We start from the raw sequence: 17,971 nt of genomic DNA, 5'->3' as shown, positions 1-17,971 counted from the left end.
TTACACTGTATTCACGTCATGCAGCCAATAACGAGTAACAAGAAGTGTATACCGGGTGGCCAGCTCTTTTTCTGCTTTGGATTCATTATATGGGGGACTGGACATCCCAGCTTGAGCACCGGTCATCAGTGTATACTAACATCTAGCAGTTGAGCTTGGGTATGATTTTTGCTCTTGTCTACTTACAATGGTTGTATATAAAATAATACATCATAATGAATAATAAATACATACATAATAAGTAATAACAAAGTATTCATGATTATAGCATGATTTTCACCACAAGAGGTCCTCAGTCTTCTGAACTGAATGGCGCCGCCCAGGATATTTTTCACCACAAGAGGTCCTCAGTCTTCTGAGGAAGTCTGCAATAGCCGAAACACGTTAGCCTTTTTACACTGTATTCATGTCATGTGCCCAGCTCTTTTTCTGCTTTGGATTCATTATATGGGGGACTGGACATCCCAGCTTCAGCACCGGTCATCAGTGTATACTAAGGTCTCGCAGTTGAGCTTGGGTATGATTTTTGCTTTTGACTACTTACAATGCTTGTATTTAAAATAATACGTCATAATAAATAATAAATACATACATAATAAATAATAACAAAGTATTCATGATTATAGAGCTGCATTATTCATGTCTATTATATCTGTTCAGCTTTAAGTATTACACTGGATCTGTTTATAGATAAGAACCCAGCGCCAGGGGAAAAAAAAAAGTCCTATAATAAAATAATTATCTCAATATATCGGTCCCTGTAAAACCGAAATACAAATGTGCATGAAGACTAATGGAGGAATGTGTCCGGATAATGATGGTGATGATGATGTCATTCATTTTTAATCCTCATACCCAAATTTAGAAAGTTCAGATAAAAAATGTATAGAGGAGTGGGAGTTTGTAGAAGAGCTGAACTATGTATAATCCGGGGAATGATGGGTACACACTGCCCCCTGCTGGGGGCATACAAGAGTGCATAGCAGGATATTATCTGTGCTAAACCCAATAAACAAATGAAACTGTGTATATCTATCTATCTATTTATCTATCTATCTATATATATATCTATATATATATATATATATATATATATATATATATATATATATATATATAAAAACGTGTGTATCCAATAAAGATGCGCAATCCTCAAACAAAGAAGCACATAGGAATGCCAGCATGCCCTCAAATGAACTAATGATCTTAAAAAAAAGTGCAAAAATGCAATTTACAGATAATAAAAAAAAGTGAATGTGTTTCAGTCCACGAAGTGCAAAAAACCATGTGAACAATCCGGACGAACTTCTCAGAAAGATAATAGTTTTTTCTGTTCATCAAACAAAGCATAAACAGCGTAGCTTACCAGATGTGATGGATCTCAAGTTATAGAGATCGGACAGGCACACTGGGAAAGAAGCTTTGACTGAAAGGCTTCGACTGGGAAAGGAGCCTCCTTTCCCAGTCGCAGCCTTGTTTGGGGAAATGCGTCGGACGGAGCTGCAGATCTTGACGTCACTGCACACCAGTGGGCTGGCACGAGCCGCGGCTGGTTTTAAATACCCTGAATACCGTTTTGTTTGGATGTCAGTGTCTGCGATTTTTTAAGAATAAATACCTTTTAAATTGGAGTATTGCACCATGAAGCCTCTTCTTTCCATTCTATAAACACATCCTGTAGGGGGAGTTATAACCGCCCCCTCCTTACCCCATCCATAATGAAAAAAATTCAACTTGAAGTAATGACAAACATTCTAATAGAAGAAATGTGAACATTGCTCTGCTCCATAAATGATGTACAGGAGTGAGAGATGAAGGGGTTAAATATCTCCTTTCATCTGTAAAAAATTGGCCCACATTTGTAGCATGGTTTTTGGAGCGACAACATTCATTTTTAATGAACCTCGATGTGCATTACATATTGACCTCTAAGCTTTGCTGTACTCACTCCTGACCCCTACACTGTGCATTACATACTGACCTCTAAGCTTTGCTGTACTTACACCTGACCCCTATACTGTGCATTACATACTGACCTCAAAGCTTTGTAGTACTTACTCCTGACCCCTACACTGTGCAATACATACTGACCTCTAAGCTTTGCTGTACTCACTCCTGACCCCTACACTGTGCATTACATACTGACCTCTAAGCTTTTCTGTACTCACTCCTGACCCCTATACTGTGCATTACATACTGGCCTCTAAGCTTTGCTGTACTCACTCCTGACCCCTACACTGTGCGTTACATACTGACCTCTAAGCTTTGCTGTACTCACTCCTGACCCCTACACTGTGCAATACATACTGACCTCTAAGCTTTTCTGTACTCACTCCTGACCCCTATACTGTGCATTACATACTGGCCTCTAAGCTTTGCTGTACTCACTCCTGACCCCTACACTGTGCATTACATACTGACCTCAAAGCTTTGCAGTACTTACCCCTGCACTGTGCATTACATACTGACCTCAAAGCTTTGCAGTACTTACTCCTGACCCCTATACTGTGCATTACATACTGACCTCTAAGCTTTGCTGTACTCACTCCTGACCCCTACACTGTGCAATACATACTGACCTCTAAGCTTTGCTGTACTCACTCCTGACCCCTACACTGTGCATTACATACTGACCTCTATGCTTTGCTGTACTCACTCCTGATCCCTACACTGTGCATTACATACTGACCTCTAAGCTTTGCTGTACTCACTCCTGACCCCTATACTGTGCATTACATACTGACCTCAAAGCTTTGCAGTACTTACTCCTGACCCCTGCACAAAAGCATAGTTCACACTTGTGTGTTTTTTGCGGCACTGCATTTTTTTTTTAGAAAGGGTCAGGGACTTTTTTTCCTGCAGCAGAATGTGTTTTGCGTGTACATAGTTACATAGTTAGTCAGGTTGAAAAAAGACACAAGTCCATCCAGTTCAACCACAAAATAATAATAATATCATACAATCCCATATACCCCAATTCTATACCCACAGTTGATCCAGAGGAAGAAGAAAAACCCCAGCAGAGCATGATCCAATTTTCTACAGCAGGGGAAAAAATTCCTTCCTGATCCCCCGAGAGGCAATCGGATTTTCCCCGGATCAACTTTCCCTATAAATGTCAGTACCCAGTTATATTATGTACACTTAGGAAATAATCCAGGCCTTTCTTAAAGCGATCTACTGATCTGGCCATAACCACCTCTGCAGGGAGTCCATTCCACATTCTCACAGCTCTTACTGTGAAGACTTGAGCCGCACCAAAAACGCAAGTGTTTTTTTTTTTTCTTCTCTTTAACACTCTGCCAGGAAGGGGGCCAGGAAGCCTGCTACTGCATCATAACGATCGATGAGTCCTGAGCTGTCAGCGGATCCCCCCCGCTGACAGCTGAATGTAAAAAGAAATATTCCAGGCAAAAAAAAAACGGTGAGGGATCCCCCCTAAATCCTTTACAGGCCCACCAGGTCTAATATGGATTTGGAGGGGAACCCCACACCAATTCTTTTTTTTTAAATGGCGTGAGGTCCCCCCCAAAATCAATTCAAGACCCTTATCCGAGCATGCAGCCCGGCGGGTCAGGAAATGGAGAGAACCATACCAGGCTGCATTCCCTCAACATAAAGGGGGGTGGCGCTTTGAGGAACCTTGTTCCCTTGCTCCTCACAGCCCTGAGCTTGTGGTTGTGGGGGTCTGTGGACAGGGGGCTTATTGTAATCTAGAACTCCCCATGTTGAGCGCAAGCAGCCGGATATGGTTCAGGAGGAGGTGGGGGGGTCTCTCTTTTGACCCTTCCCTTTCCTGACCTGCTGGGCTGCATAAGGGTTTGGTAAAGGGAGGACCCCATGCTATTCTTTTTTATTTTGGCGTGGGGTTCCCCTTCAAATCTGGCCTGGTATGAATTTAGGGGATTCTTTGTTTTTTGCAATTTCTTTTGGCTGGCAATTCTTTTTTTTTTTTACATTCAGCTGTCAGCAAGGAACTCCGCTGACAGCTGATAACTCATCGGTTGTTAACCACTTGCCACCCGCCCACCCTCAAATGACGGCCCTCCAGAACGACTTCTCCCGCACGCCCGTGGGGGCGCGCATCATGGCGATCGGTGGTGTAGTGTGTCAGTCTGACACACCGCTACACCGATCTCTGACGGAGGCTCTTTACCACGTGATCAGCTGTGTCCAATCACTGCTGATCACGTTGTATACAGGAAGAGGCGTTGATCGGCTTTTCCTCACTTGCGTCTGACAGGCGAGAGTAGAGGAGAGCCAATCGGATGCTCTCCTGACATGGGGGGGTTTGCGCTGATTGTCTATCAGTGCAGCCCCCTCTCGGATGCCACAAGGACCACCAGGGATTTCCACCACACTGGACCACCAGGTTTGCCACCCTAGACCATCAGGAAAAAATGAAAAAAAATCAGTGCCCAGGTAGCTGCCAATCAGTGCCCATCTCCAATGCCTGCCAGGGCCATCAGTGATGCCTATCAATGCCATCTATCAGTGCCACATATCAGTGCTATCAGTGGCATAGATTAGTGCCCAGCAATGCCCATCAGTGCCGCCTATCAGTGCCCATTAGTGTCACCTATCAGTGCCCACCAGTGCCACCCATAAGTGCCGCCTATCAATGCCCATCAGTGCTGCATATCAGTGCCACTCATCAGTGCCACCTACCAATGCCCATGAGCGCCGCCTATCAGTGCCCATTGTCAGTGCCCATCAGTGCCACCTCATTGGTGTCACCTCATTGGTGCCATCTTATCAGTGCCTGCCAGTGCCGCCTTATCAGTGCATCAGTGAAGGAGAAAACTTACTTATTTAAAAATTTTTATAACAGAAACAAAAAAATAATAATTTTTTTTCCATATTTTCTGTCTTTTTTTATTTGTTTATCAATAAATAAAAAACGCAAAGGCGATCAAATACCACCAAAAAAAGCTCTATTTCTGGGAACAAAATGGTAAAAATCCTGTTTGGGTACAGTGTAGCATGACCGCGCAATTGTCATTTAAACAGCGACATCACTGAAAGCTGAAAATTGGCCTGGGCAGGAAGGGGGTGTGTAAGTGCCCCGGTATTGAAGTAGTTAAGGATGTGGCGGCCGGCTTCCCGGTGCGCTCCTTAGCAACAAGATATATATAGTGTATAAAAAAAACGCAAAATACATGAGAACTGCATGCAAAAAAAGTGGGTTGAAAAAACGCACCTGAAAAACGCATCAACTGCATAGATGTAAACCCCGTGTTATGCCCTGTACACACGATCGGACGTTCCGACCACAAAATCTGTCAGATTTTGGCCGAAACTTATCTTGCCTACACGCGGTCGCACAAAGTTGTCGCAAAATCCGATCGTTCAGAACGAGGTGACTATATACACGTACGACGGGACTACGTAGAGGCCAGTAGCCAATAGCTTTCGTCTCCAAATTTTTCCTGAGCATGCGTGCCACTTTGTCCTTCGGAATTCTCTACACACGATCGGAAAAAGTCAGATCGGATTTTGCTGTTGGAAAATTTTAGCTCCTGCTCTCAAACTTTTTCCGTTGGGAAATTCCGACGGAAAAAGTCCGATAGAGCCCACACACACGATCAGATTTTCTGACAACATCATCCGATCAGACTTTTTCTCGGGGAATTTCTGAGCGTGTGTACGAAGCGTGACTGTTCAGTTAGTAAAACTGACACTTTTCACCAGTCGATAAATTTGCGGTGAAAATCTATTTCTCCAAAGCCCCTCTGCTTGTCCCTATAATCCATTGAAGGACAGTCCTCTTCTAGAACAGTTTGTTATCTGGATATATTTGATGGGAAAGCGATGGGGAGGTGATGAGCGGGCGCGGCGGCGGGCGATGGCTCTGGCGGTGTAATGAGCGGACATTATAGATAAGCCTGTTTACTTAGATCGGCTCTCATTATCTAAATCACTTATTGATTCCCCTTGGGATGGCAGTCGGGATGCTGGGAACACATGGCGTGTGGACCGCCAGGGAGTCACAGAACAAATAGCGCCTCATCTGCCGCCAACCCCACGCAGTTCTGGCAGCGCCCTGTGCAGCCCAGCTGTCCCCCCACCCCCGGGCACAGACACCCTCTTATCTCTCTTTATCGAAGGCTTCGAGTTTGGCCATACCGGGGCCGCTGACACTGAGGCGCCACCAAGGGGTGTGCGTTGGTTGTACTATGACCGCATGCCGGAGATCGCTCCATATAACAAAAGGCGTCGCTCATTTACTATTTATTTAACACTTTCCATGCTGGAAGTCTGATCTTATACATGAACCATGACTGGCAGATTCAGCAGGCTTTTCACTGTGCCTCTGGGTGGGATCGCACATCACGTGATCCTGTACTCTTCAGGCTCCTTCTGTGAGAGGCTGGATTTGGAACCAAGGAGGGAGGGAGGTCAGACTGGACTTGTCCTAACACTATCAGCAACTCACTGGACTCCACTCACCAGCCGCAGGATCTCTATTGCAGAACACAGCAGGGCGGTGCGGTTCTCACCCGCCTCCCTGTGGCGCTCTCTCACCTGCAACTTCCCTGGGGGGAGCGACATTTCTCTCCCCCAGATGATAAGGGAGCGATGCAAGCACTGCCCTGCAATAGGGATCCCGCTGCTAGTGACTTGACTCCAAGGTCAGGATCAGCAAGCCTGACATGCCCCTTATATAGATGCCAACTGCCCCCCCCAGGGCAGTCCAGTGTCTCGGCTATCTGTCCCACCAGGGTTGTGTTCTAGGTCCTGTCCCGGGATCTCAGCACCAACTTTATCTGTGTTACTGCGTATGTACTAAGGTCAAGTCACAAAGAGTACGTGCAATATTTTAGGGCCACACAGGAATTTTTCATCAGGCATGTCACACATACCACTGACCCCTGCACTGTGCATACTTCCTCCTGACCCCTGCACTGTGCTTCACCTATTCCTGATTCCTGCATTGTGCGTTACTTCCTCCTGACCCCTGCACTGTGCATTACTTCCTCCTGACCCCTGCACTGTGCTTGACTTATTCCTGATTCCTGCACTGTGCGTTACTTCCTCCTGACCCCTGCACTGTGCTTGACTTATTCCTGATTCCTGCACTGTGCATACTTCCTCCTGACCCCTGCACTGTGCTTGACTTATTCCTGAACTGTATGTTACTTAATCCTGACCCTGCACTGTGCATTACTTCCTCCTGACCCCTGCACTGTGCATTACTTCCTCCTGACTCCTGCGCTGTGCGTTATTTATGCCTGACTCCTGCTCTGTGCGTTACTTCCTACTGACCCCTGCACTGTGCTTGACTTATTCCTGAACTGTGCGTTACTTAATCCTGACCCTGCACTGTGCATTACTTACTCCTGACCCCTGCACTGTGCTTGACGTATTCCTGAACTGTGCATTACTTAATCCTGACCCTGCACTATGCTTGACTTACTCCTGACCCCTGTACTGTGTATTACTTACTCCTGACCCCTGCACTGTGCATTACTTACTCCTGACCCTTGCGCTGTGCATTAAATACTGGCTTCTAATATCTGCAGTACTTGCGCCTGACCCCTGCACTGTGCGTTACTTATTCCTGACCCCAGTACTGTGGATTACATACTGACCTATAAGCTTTGCAGTACTTACTCCTGATCCCTACACTGTGCATTACATACTGACCTCTAAGCTTTGCGGTACTTACTCTTGACCCCTGCACTGTGCGTTACATACTGACTTCTAAAATCTGCAGTACTTACTCCTGATCCCTACACTGTGCATTACATACTGACCTCTAAGCTTTGCAGTACTTACTCTTGTCCTCTAAGCTTGGCAGTAGTTACTCCTGACCCCTACACTGTGCATTACATACTGACCTCTAAGCTTTGCAACACTTACTCCTGACCCCTACACTGTCCATTACATACTGACCTCTAAGCTTTGCAGTACTTTCTCTTGACCTCTCCCTGGTGCATTACATATTGACCTCTAAGCTTTGCGGTACTTACTCCTGACCCCTACACTGTGCATTACATACTGACCTCTAATCTTTGTTGTACTTACTATAATCATTTTTTTTATTAATGTAGGAAAGGTTGGAAGTGGAGGCTGCCGGAGAGCCTTGAGGGTAACCCCCTAATCTGGGGGGGGGGAGGCGACCTCAGGTCTGGGAACTCTGGTGCAGAAGGAACCCTCTTCGCGACACACAGAGGTGTCCTGACCAGAGACATGGGAGCAAGGAGAGGACAGCAGGAGGAGAACACTCTCCAGGGAGGAAGACAGCCAGGTGGGCTGGTGAGTGTTACAGTCAGAGGACTGAGAGGACTGGGAGAGAGCAGACTGAGTTGGATGTAGAGTCATTCTAAGAGGACTGTGGAAGTTTAGCCAGGAGGGCTGGAGAGGGAGGCAGCTGCAGCCAGGTGGGCTGGCAGTGCCAGAAAGGGTGGTGCTGGGGTCACTAGCCACAGAAGGACAGCAGGGCACTAGGACTTTGCTACACAAACAAGGGGCCAGCGGTCTAGGGTGGCCACCTGCCCAGGATTCACCCGGACAGCTTGGGTTTTGAATCAGGTGTGCAGGTTTCAGACTGCCTGAAACCCGGACACAATATTCATAATGGACTGTGGCTCCCCAAGTAACCGAGTACCACAACCACCGAGTGCATAGGGGTGTGCACGGGGCCCATCCCCATACACGGACAGGAGAGGAGAAAGGGTTTGATCTGCTCCTCCCATCCCTGCCCCTCTGCCTGCCCACCCACACTCCAATCCTCTGCGTTCTGTGCCTCAGAAAAGGGATGTGTGCGGGAAGTTCAGGAACTGGCAGATGCCTCGTATGTATCTGCCGGGTGAGTGAGATCACCATCCAATGTCTGTGACTGAAGTTTCCCCCCACCCTCCCTTCTCTCTCCTGCATCCGAGGGAGTGTGTACTCAGATGTAAGGGGTGCCCTGTGGACTCAGATGTAAGGGGTGCCCTGTGGACTCAGATGTAAGGGGTGCCCTGTGGACTCAGATGTAAGGGGTGCTCTGTGGACTCAGATGTAAGGGGTGCTCTGTGGACTCAGATGTAAGGGGTGCTCTGTGGACTCAGATGTAAGTGGTGCCCTGTGGACTCAGATGTAAGGGGTGCCCTGTGGACTCAGATGTAAGGGGTGCCCTGTGGACTCAGATGTAAGGGGTGCCCTGGGGACTCAGATGTAAGGGGTGCTCTATGGACTCAGATGAAAAGAAGTGCCCTGTGGACTCAGATGTAAGTGGTGCTCTGTGGACTCAGATGTAAGTGGTGCCCTGTGGACTCAGATATAAGGGGTGCCCTGTGGACTCTTTGCAAACCCTAATTTAAGGGGGGAATGCTGGAAAATCGAATGTAAGTGTCAGGTCTGGTGAACCTTCTTCCATCAGAGTTCTCCTTTACAACAGAGTCCACAGAGTACCCCCTTAAAAAAAATGTTGCCATGCCCCACGAAAGTGTTGGGGTTTGGCTTGAAGAAAGCATCCGCTACCTATCCAACAGTGCCGGCTGGTCCTGGGAGTTGTAGTGCCTCATACAAGAGTTGTGCTGGAGGAAGCCGAGGAGTGTAAATAGCAGTACAGAAGAAGTTGTGCCTGGTGGGAATCCCACATGACCTTCTCCCTATCCAATTTAAACCCCCATAATAAAAATACTAAAATCAAAGCACTGGACTCTTCCTTGCCTCAAAGTGTGCTGTGAAAATGCGGTGTGCCTGACTGTGCAGGGTGGGGGATACTTTTCTACTTGCAGCTCCTCAGGGGTTGCGCTACACTTGCCTGTGTTTCAGTTTAAGACGGTGTCACGATCGTTGCCCCACGTTTCCTGATTCAGGGTGGCTCCTTTCTCTAGCATCATCCTATGGAGCCACCCTTGCATGCAGATGCAGGAAGGGGACCCTATACGATGGTGTGCCAGGAGGAGAGAAAATATCTGTGCTGGGCTGAGGCGGAAAGATCATTTACACCGTCTGGAGAGGGCCGTGCCTGGAACTCCTCTCATCTACATGGATCAGACACATAGCCGGGTAGAGTTCCAGGATTGGAATAAAGGCCGGGCCCGGAACTCCTCTTCTCTACATGGATCAGACACACAGTCAGGTGGAGTTCCAGGATTGGAATACAGGCCAGGCCTGGAACTCCTCTCATCTACATGGATCAGACACACAGTCAGGTGGAGTTCCAGGATTGGAATACAGGCTGAGCTTGGAACGCCTCTCCTCTACATTGACAAGACACATAGACGGGTGGAGTTCCGGTATTGGAATACAGGCCAGGCCTGGAACTCCTCTCATCTACATGGATCAGACACACAGCTGGATGGAGTTCCGGTACTGGAATAGAGTCCGAGCGTGGAACTCCTCTCATGTACATAAATAGGATACATAGCTGGGGTGGAGTTCTGGTATTAGAATTCGGGCCGGGCATGGAACTCCTCTCATCTACATGAATAGGACACACAGCCAGGTGGGGCTCCAGTATTCGAATAAAGACTGGGCCCAGAACTCCTTTTGACTACATGAATAGGACACACAGCTGGGTGGAGTTCCGGTATTGGAATTCATGCCGGGCCTGGAACTCCTCTCATCTACATGGATCAGACACACAGCTGGCTGGAGTACTAGTATTGGAATACAGTCTGGGCCCAGAACTCCCCTCATCTACATTGGTAGGACACATAAACAGGGTGGAGTTCTAGTATTAGAACACAGCTGGGGTGGAGTTCTGGTATTGGAATTCAGGTCAGGCCTGGAACTCCTCTCATCTACATGGAGAGGACACATAGCCGGGGTAGAGTTCCAGTATTGGACTAGAGGCTGAGCCTGGAACTCCTCTCATCTACTGTACATGGAGAGGACACATAGCCGGGTGGAGTTCTGTTATTGGAATTCAGGCCGGGCCTGGAACTCCTCTCATCTACATGGAGAGGACACATAGCCGGGGTAGAGTTCCAGTATTGGACTACAGGCTGAGCCTGGAACTCCTCTCATCTACTGTACATGGAGAGGACACATAGCCGGGTGGAGTTCTGTTATTGGAATTCAGGCTGGGCCTGCAACTCCTCTCAACTACATGAATAGGACACATAGTCGCCGTGGAGTTCTGGTATTGGAATTCAGGCCGGGCCTGGAACTCCTCTCATCTACATGGAGAGGACACATAGCCGCGGTGGAGTTCCGTTATTGGACTACAGGCTAGGCCTGGAACTCCTCTCATCTACATGGAGAGGACACATAGCCGCGGTGGAGTCCGGTATTGGAATTCAGGCTGAGCCTGGGACTCCTCTCATCTACATGGAGAGGACACATAGCCGAGGTGGAGTTCCGTTATTGGACTACAGGCTAGGCCTGAAACTCCTCTCATCTACATGGAGAGGACACTTAGCCAGGGGGTGGAGTTCCGGTATTGGAATTCAGGCTGGACCTGGAACTCCTCTCATCTACATGGAGAAGACACATAGCCGGGGTGGAGTACCGGTATTAGAATTCAGGCTGGGCTTGGAACTCCTCTCATCTACATGGACAAGACCCCGGGGGAGGCTGGAACTCCTTTCATCTACATATATAGGACACATCGCTGGGGTCGAGCTCTGGTATTAGAATTCAGGCCGGGCCTGGAACTCCTCTCATCTACATGGACAAGACCCCGGGGGAGGCTGGAACTCCTCTCATCTACATGAATAGGACACACAGCTGGGTGGAGTTCCGGTATTGGAATTCATGCCGAGCCTGGAACTCCTCTGCTCTACATGGAGAGGACACACAGCCAGATGGAGTTCCGGTATTGGAATACAGGCTGGGCCTGGAACTCCTCTCATCTACATGGATCAGACACACAGCTGGGTGGAGTATCAGTATTGGAATACAGTCTGGGCCCAGAACTCCCCTCATCTACATTGGTAGGACACATAAACAGGGTGGAGTTCTAGTATTAGAACACAGGCTGGGAACGGAATGTTTTTTACCTACATGGATCAGACACACAGCTGGGTGGAGTTCCGGTATTGGACTACAGGCTGAGCCTGGAACTCCTCCCATCTACATGGAGAGGACACATAGCCGGGGTAGAGTTCTGGTATTGGACTACAGGCTGGGCCTGGAACTCCTCTCATCTACTGTACATGGAGAGGACACATAGTCGGGGTAGAGTTCCAGTATTGGACTACAGGCTGAGCCTGGAACTCCTCTCATCTACTGTACATGGAGAGGACACATAGCCGAGGTAGAGTTCTGGTATTGGACTACAGGCTGGGCCTGGAACTCCTCTCATCTACTGTACATGGAGAGGACACATAACCGGGGTGGAGTTCCGGTATTGGAATTCAGGCTGAGCCTGGAACTCCTCTCATCTACTGTACATGGAGAGGACACATAGCCGAGGTAGAGTTCTGGTATTGGACTACAGGCTGAGCCTGGAACTCCTCTCATCTACTGTACATGGAGAGGACACATAACCGGGGTGGAGTTCCGGTATTGGACTACAGGCTGAGCCTGGAACTCCTCTCATCTACATGGAGAAGACACATTTTTGATTGAAAATGTATACTTTATTTTGCAAGAAAATATACAAAAAACAAAATACTTTGAACAGGGTACATTCCACACTGTACTGCGACGCAGCGCATAAATACACTACATAACAATACAGTTCCGAGCATACAAATAAATTACATTCATCCTGCGGTATGATGCCTGATGTGTTGTGCAGAGTAATAATACCCCGAAACATCACATCATGCATGATGCCGCATTACCCTGAAAGCATTACCAAAAACATTACCAAATACATGTCAAGTCATACAGTCTTAGTCAAAGTCAAAATGGCATTTCAATGAGCTACAGGTGTGATGGGGGGGGGGGGGTGGAGAAGGTGGGGTAGAGAGGGGAAAGAGTTCACAGGCCCGAAGCTTTATTGAACTGCCAAAAAGGGTACATAGTGGTGGGAGGGGAAATCTTCAGACCTCCTCTTCCTCCTTGTTGTCCATCAGGTGATAGTCTCTGAGCAGACTGTGAATCAGTCTGTGACAGTCCTCGATGGACATCCTCTCCCTCTGGTGGATGAGGCGCTTTCTGGCACACCAAACAGCGTCCTTAAAGCAACACAGCACCCGCCAGGCACTATCAATGTCCTCCTGTGAATGAGTCCCACAAAAGAGTCCGTTTAACACACCAAAGTGTGTAATAGCAGTCTGTGGAACAAAGTCTTTGGAGATCAGGTTCCAGAGCCCTCAACAGGTCCTGTGCAAAGGGACACTCCCAGAAAACATGCAGAGCAGTTTCCTCCTGGATGATGCAAAAGGGGCAGTGTCTGTATCTGCACAGGTTTCTGGCATGCATGAATGTCCTGAGTGGCAACCCCCCTTGGATTGCCATCCATGCCAGATCTTTGTGCCTGTTGGTGAGTCTCTTTGAAGAAACATTCCTCCAAACTACTTTACAAGTGGCTGAAGGGAGGCCTGGAAAAGTCTCAACAATGTCTGATGCTCTGATCAACTTGTGGATAGTTTTTGGCTTCCACAAGTCGGGCTTCACTCCATGTAGCCCCAGCTCCTTAATAAACTTGAAAGTGTCCAAGTAGTACCAAGGAGTGTCCCAGTTGTAGGGGATGGAGCTGTCCCATTTGTCCCAAACAAGGGACCTCCAAAGAGGCAGGAGGAAAACACGGGACATGGAGTTACCACCAGAGTCTACAGTTCTGTCCACCAAAGTTCTGCGGATGCAGTTACAGGCAAAGAAAACCCTCAGTAGAGTGGCGATGTCGGGCACGCCCTTACCGCCCTTGAGGGGTTCCTTGAACATAACCGCCCGCTTTACTCTGTCCATTTTGGAGCTCCAGATGAAGTGAAACACTGCCCTGGTGATGGCCTTGCAGGTGTTAACCCGGGGGGGGCCAGGCCTGGGCGAGGTACTGCAACACAGGGAGAATCTCGCTGCGGAGTACCAGTGTTTTACCTTCGATGGTGAGTTCTCGGAGGCTCCAAAGTCCAAACTTCTGTGGCATCTTTGTCAGTCTTTCTTCCCAGGACTTCAGGGCTGCGCCCTCTGCTCCAAACCAGACCCCAAGGATTTTGATGAAGTCTGCTTTGACGCTGAAGGGCATGGGTGCAGAAGAAGGCAGGAACCACTTTCCGAAGAGCATGACTTCCGACTTCCCGCAGTTGACCTTTGCCCCTGAAGCTTGGCCGAAGTCCTCACACATCTGGGCGAGTGTGTCGACGGAGCGCCGGTCGGCACAGAACACCGTCACATCATCCATGTAGAGCGAGCACTTGACCTCCCGTCTGTCCGGTCCTGGTGCGTGATCCCTCTGATCTCTGGGTTTCGTCTGATGCTTCGGGCGAAGAGCTCTATACAACAGACAAAAAGCAGAGGTGAGAGAGGGCAGCCTTGTCTGACCCCAGACAACACTGGAAAGGGGTCAGTTTTCCAACCGTTCACCAACACCACACTACAAATATCATTATACATAACATTTACATACGAACAAAACATCTCCCCAAGACCCAACCTGCGCAGAGTGCTGCACATAAACTTATGGGAGACACGGTCAAAGGCCTTCTCCTGGTCAAGACTGACCAGGGCCGCGTGCACACGGCGGCCATGAATGTACTGGAGCGTGTCCCGGACAAGTGCAAGGCTGTCCGCAATCCTGCGACCAGGAATGCCACAAGTCTGATCCGGGTGGATGATCTGTCCGATGACAGATTTCAGCCTGTTGGCCAGAAGACACATAGCCGGGGTGGAGTTCCGGTATTGGAATTCAGGCTGAGCCTGGAACTCCTCTCATCTACATGGAGAGGACACATAGCCGGGTGGAGTTCCCTTATTGGACTACAGGCTGGGCCTGGAACTCCTCTCAACTACATGGAGAGGACACATAGCCGCCATGGAGTTCTGGTATCGGAATTCAGGCCGGGCCTGGAACTCCTCTCATCTACATGGAGAGGACACTTAGCCAGGAGGTGTAGTTCCGTTATTGGACTACAGGCTAGGCCTGGAACTCCTCTCATCTACATGGAGAGGACACTTAGCCAGGAGGTGGAGTTCCGGTATTGGAATTCAGGCTAGGCCTGGAACTCCTCTCATCTACATGGACAAGACCCCGGGGGAGGCTGGGAGACCCCATTCACAGTGACAGTGCTTTACTGTACATATTACTGCACTGCAGTGACATTCACAGAAGGTACCCCATAGCAACCAGCATAGATGCCAAAACAGAAGGTACCCCATAGCAACCAGCGAGAATGACAAGACACAAGGAGGTAATCTATAGCAATCTGTGAAGATGCCAAGACACAAGGAGGTAATCTATAGCAACAAGCATATATAGTCAAGAGCAGGAAAAATGCAGCATTTTCTACTTTCTTTTCCCCTGGAACTGCAAGCACTGGTGTGACCTATGCCATGGAAACCATATAACCTACTTTCCACGCATTTTTGATGCAGATAAAAATGCACGGAATGCACTGGAATGCATCAAAAACGCATCGGAGCCCAGTACAGTGAAAAAAAAATCAGGGAAAAGGGAGGAAAAAACGCAGCTGGAATGCATCCGGAAATGCATCAAACACAAGTAAAAAAATGCGTTAAAAATCAGTGCGGTCAGTTCCAGGGCGTTCCAGTTGCAGATAAAAAAGTAGAAGGTGCTGCATTTTTCCTGCGCTGGACTGTACTGGAATGCAGTAAAATGCATCAAAAATGCATCATGCCCCAGTACAGCACAAAAAAAAACAGGAAAAAATAATGAAAAAAAAACATTTGGAATGCATCCGGAAACGCATTAAAAAAGGGCACCGGAAGCTGTCAAAAACGTGTTAAAAATGCGGATGAGAAACACTTCCGGAACAGATCTGGAGTGCGTTTTTGTGGTGGAAACCAGACCTGAATAGGCCCTTAGTAATGCCCCTTCTCAGGGCCGGTTCACACCCTACAAACACAGTCCAGGTGCATTCTGGATGTGCACTTTTAGTGCATTTTGATGCATTCCGGGGCATTTTTCCCCCCTTCTTTTCTTTACTCCTCATCACAGGAGTGAGCTCAGAGCTACTACATCCAGACATCCCAACCTGCAAAAACTCATTTCAGGGAGGTGACGCTTCACGCCGACCCCTCCCCCTCAATGAGATGCTACCTATCAGTGTCCATCCGTGCCACCTTATTAGTGCCTACCAGTGCAGCCTATCAGTGTCTATCAGTGCCACCTCATCAGTATCCATCAGTGCCACCTCATCAGTATCCATCAGTGCCCACTAGTGCAGCCTATCAGTGTCTATCAGTGCCACCTCATCAGTGACCATCAGTGCCCACTAGTGCAGCCTATCAGTGTCCATCAGTGCAGCCTATCAGTGTCACCTCATCAGTGACCATCAGTGCCCACTAGTGCAGCCTATCAGTGTCCATCAGTGCAGCCTATCAGTGTCTATCAGTGCCACCTCTTCAGTGTCCATCAGTGCAGCCTATCAGTGACTATCAGTGCGACCTCATCAGTGCACAACAGTGCAGCCTACCAGTGTCCATACGTGCCACCTCATCAGTGTCCACCAGTGCAGCCTATCAGTGTCCATCAGTGTCACCTCTTCAGTGCCCACCAGTGCAGTCTATCAGTGCAGCCTATCAGTGCCACCTCATTAGTGTCCATCAGTGCAGTCTATCAGTGTCTATCAGTGCCACCTCATCAGTGTCCATCAGTGCAGCCTATCAGTGTCCATACGTGCCACGTCATCAGTGCCCACCAGTGCAACCTATCAGTGTTCATCAGTGCAGCCTATCAAAGTCCATCAGTGCTGACCAGTGCAGCCTATCAGTGTCTATCAGTGCCCACCAGTGCAGCCCATCAGTGCAACATCATCAGTGCCCACCAGTCCAGCCTATCAGTGTCCATAAGTGGCACCTCATCAGTCCCCACTAGTGCAGTCTATAGTGTTCATCAGTGCCACCTCATCAGTGCCCACTAGTGCAGCCTATCAGTGTCAATCAATGTCCTTCAGTGGCACCTCATCAGTGCCCATCAGTGCAGCCTATCAATGTACATCAGTGCCACCTCATCAGTGCAGCCCATCAGTGTCCTTTAGTGCCATCTCATCAGTGTCCACCAGTGCAGCCCATCAGTGTCCTTCAGTGCCACCTCATCCATGCCCACCAGTGCAGCCTCAGTGTCCACCAGCAGAGCACTCCCGGCTCTGTCCCGCCCCCTCCCCTGGCCACAGACAATAAACAGAGTAGCCCAATCGGACGTCGTAGCCATACTTCATTCGGCCGCTCGGGCTTCTCTGTCTTCTGTCTGTGGCGGAGTGACAGGCCCAGCCTGGGAGATGGCCCGGCGCTCACGGGTGTCTGGGAGCCCGACGCCATATGTGGGAGACTTGGGATGTCTGTACATCAGGGGAGAGAAATGCATGTAATGGGTTTGAATCAGAGAAAGAGCTCACTGCTGTGATGGTGGAGGTGAGCGGAAATCACTAGGCCTCACTTAGCCACGTCCTGGGAGTATTCCTGTCAGGCATCATGAGGTACATAAATGGCCTACATCTATAGTAATAGAGAGAGGAGGGAACTCCGCTTCTCAGACTCCATCTATAAACTGAAATACTATGAGGGGAATTTAATAAAACTGGATCAGCTGTAGCAACCAATCAGATTCAGTCTTCAGCTTGTTCAGTTCAGCTTTGAAAATGAAAGACAGAAGCTGATTGGTTGCCATGTACAGTGGCTCCAGTTGTGATCAATCCTCCCTGATTGATACCCGGGTGGGTAAGTAGAGAAATGTCTGACTCGGGGTTGTGTTGTGGATCCTTCGGTCATGGAGTCACCGTGTTGCTTGGGAACATTATTAGTGTCTGTTTTGTGAACATCCTTTGAGGTTTCCATGGCAACCAGAAATCCCGCCAGGCTTGGAGAGTCAGAGAGAGAGCAAATGATAATGACAGAGGATAGAGGACGGAGCGACCAATCAGAGGACAGAGTTCTTAATGGTAAAATAATAGCTAGGCCTTGAATG

Source organism: Lithobates pipiens, unplaced genomic scaffold (assembly GCF_037356315.1).
Source record: "Lithobates pipiens isolate NorthernLeopardFrog02 unplaced genomic scaffold, aLitPip1_a1.2 Scaffold_22, whole genome shotgun sequence".
Classification (NCBI taxonomy): domain Eukaryota; kingdom Metazoa; phylum Chordata; class Amphibia; order Anura; family Ranidae; genus Lithobates; species Lithobates pipiens.
Note: the sequence above shows the minus strand (reverse complement) of the source record.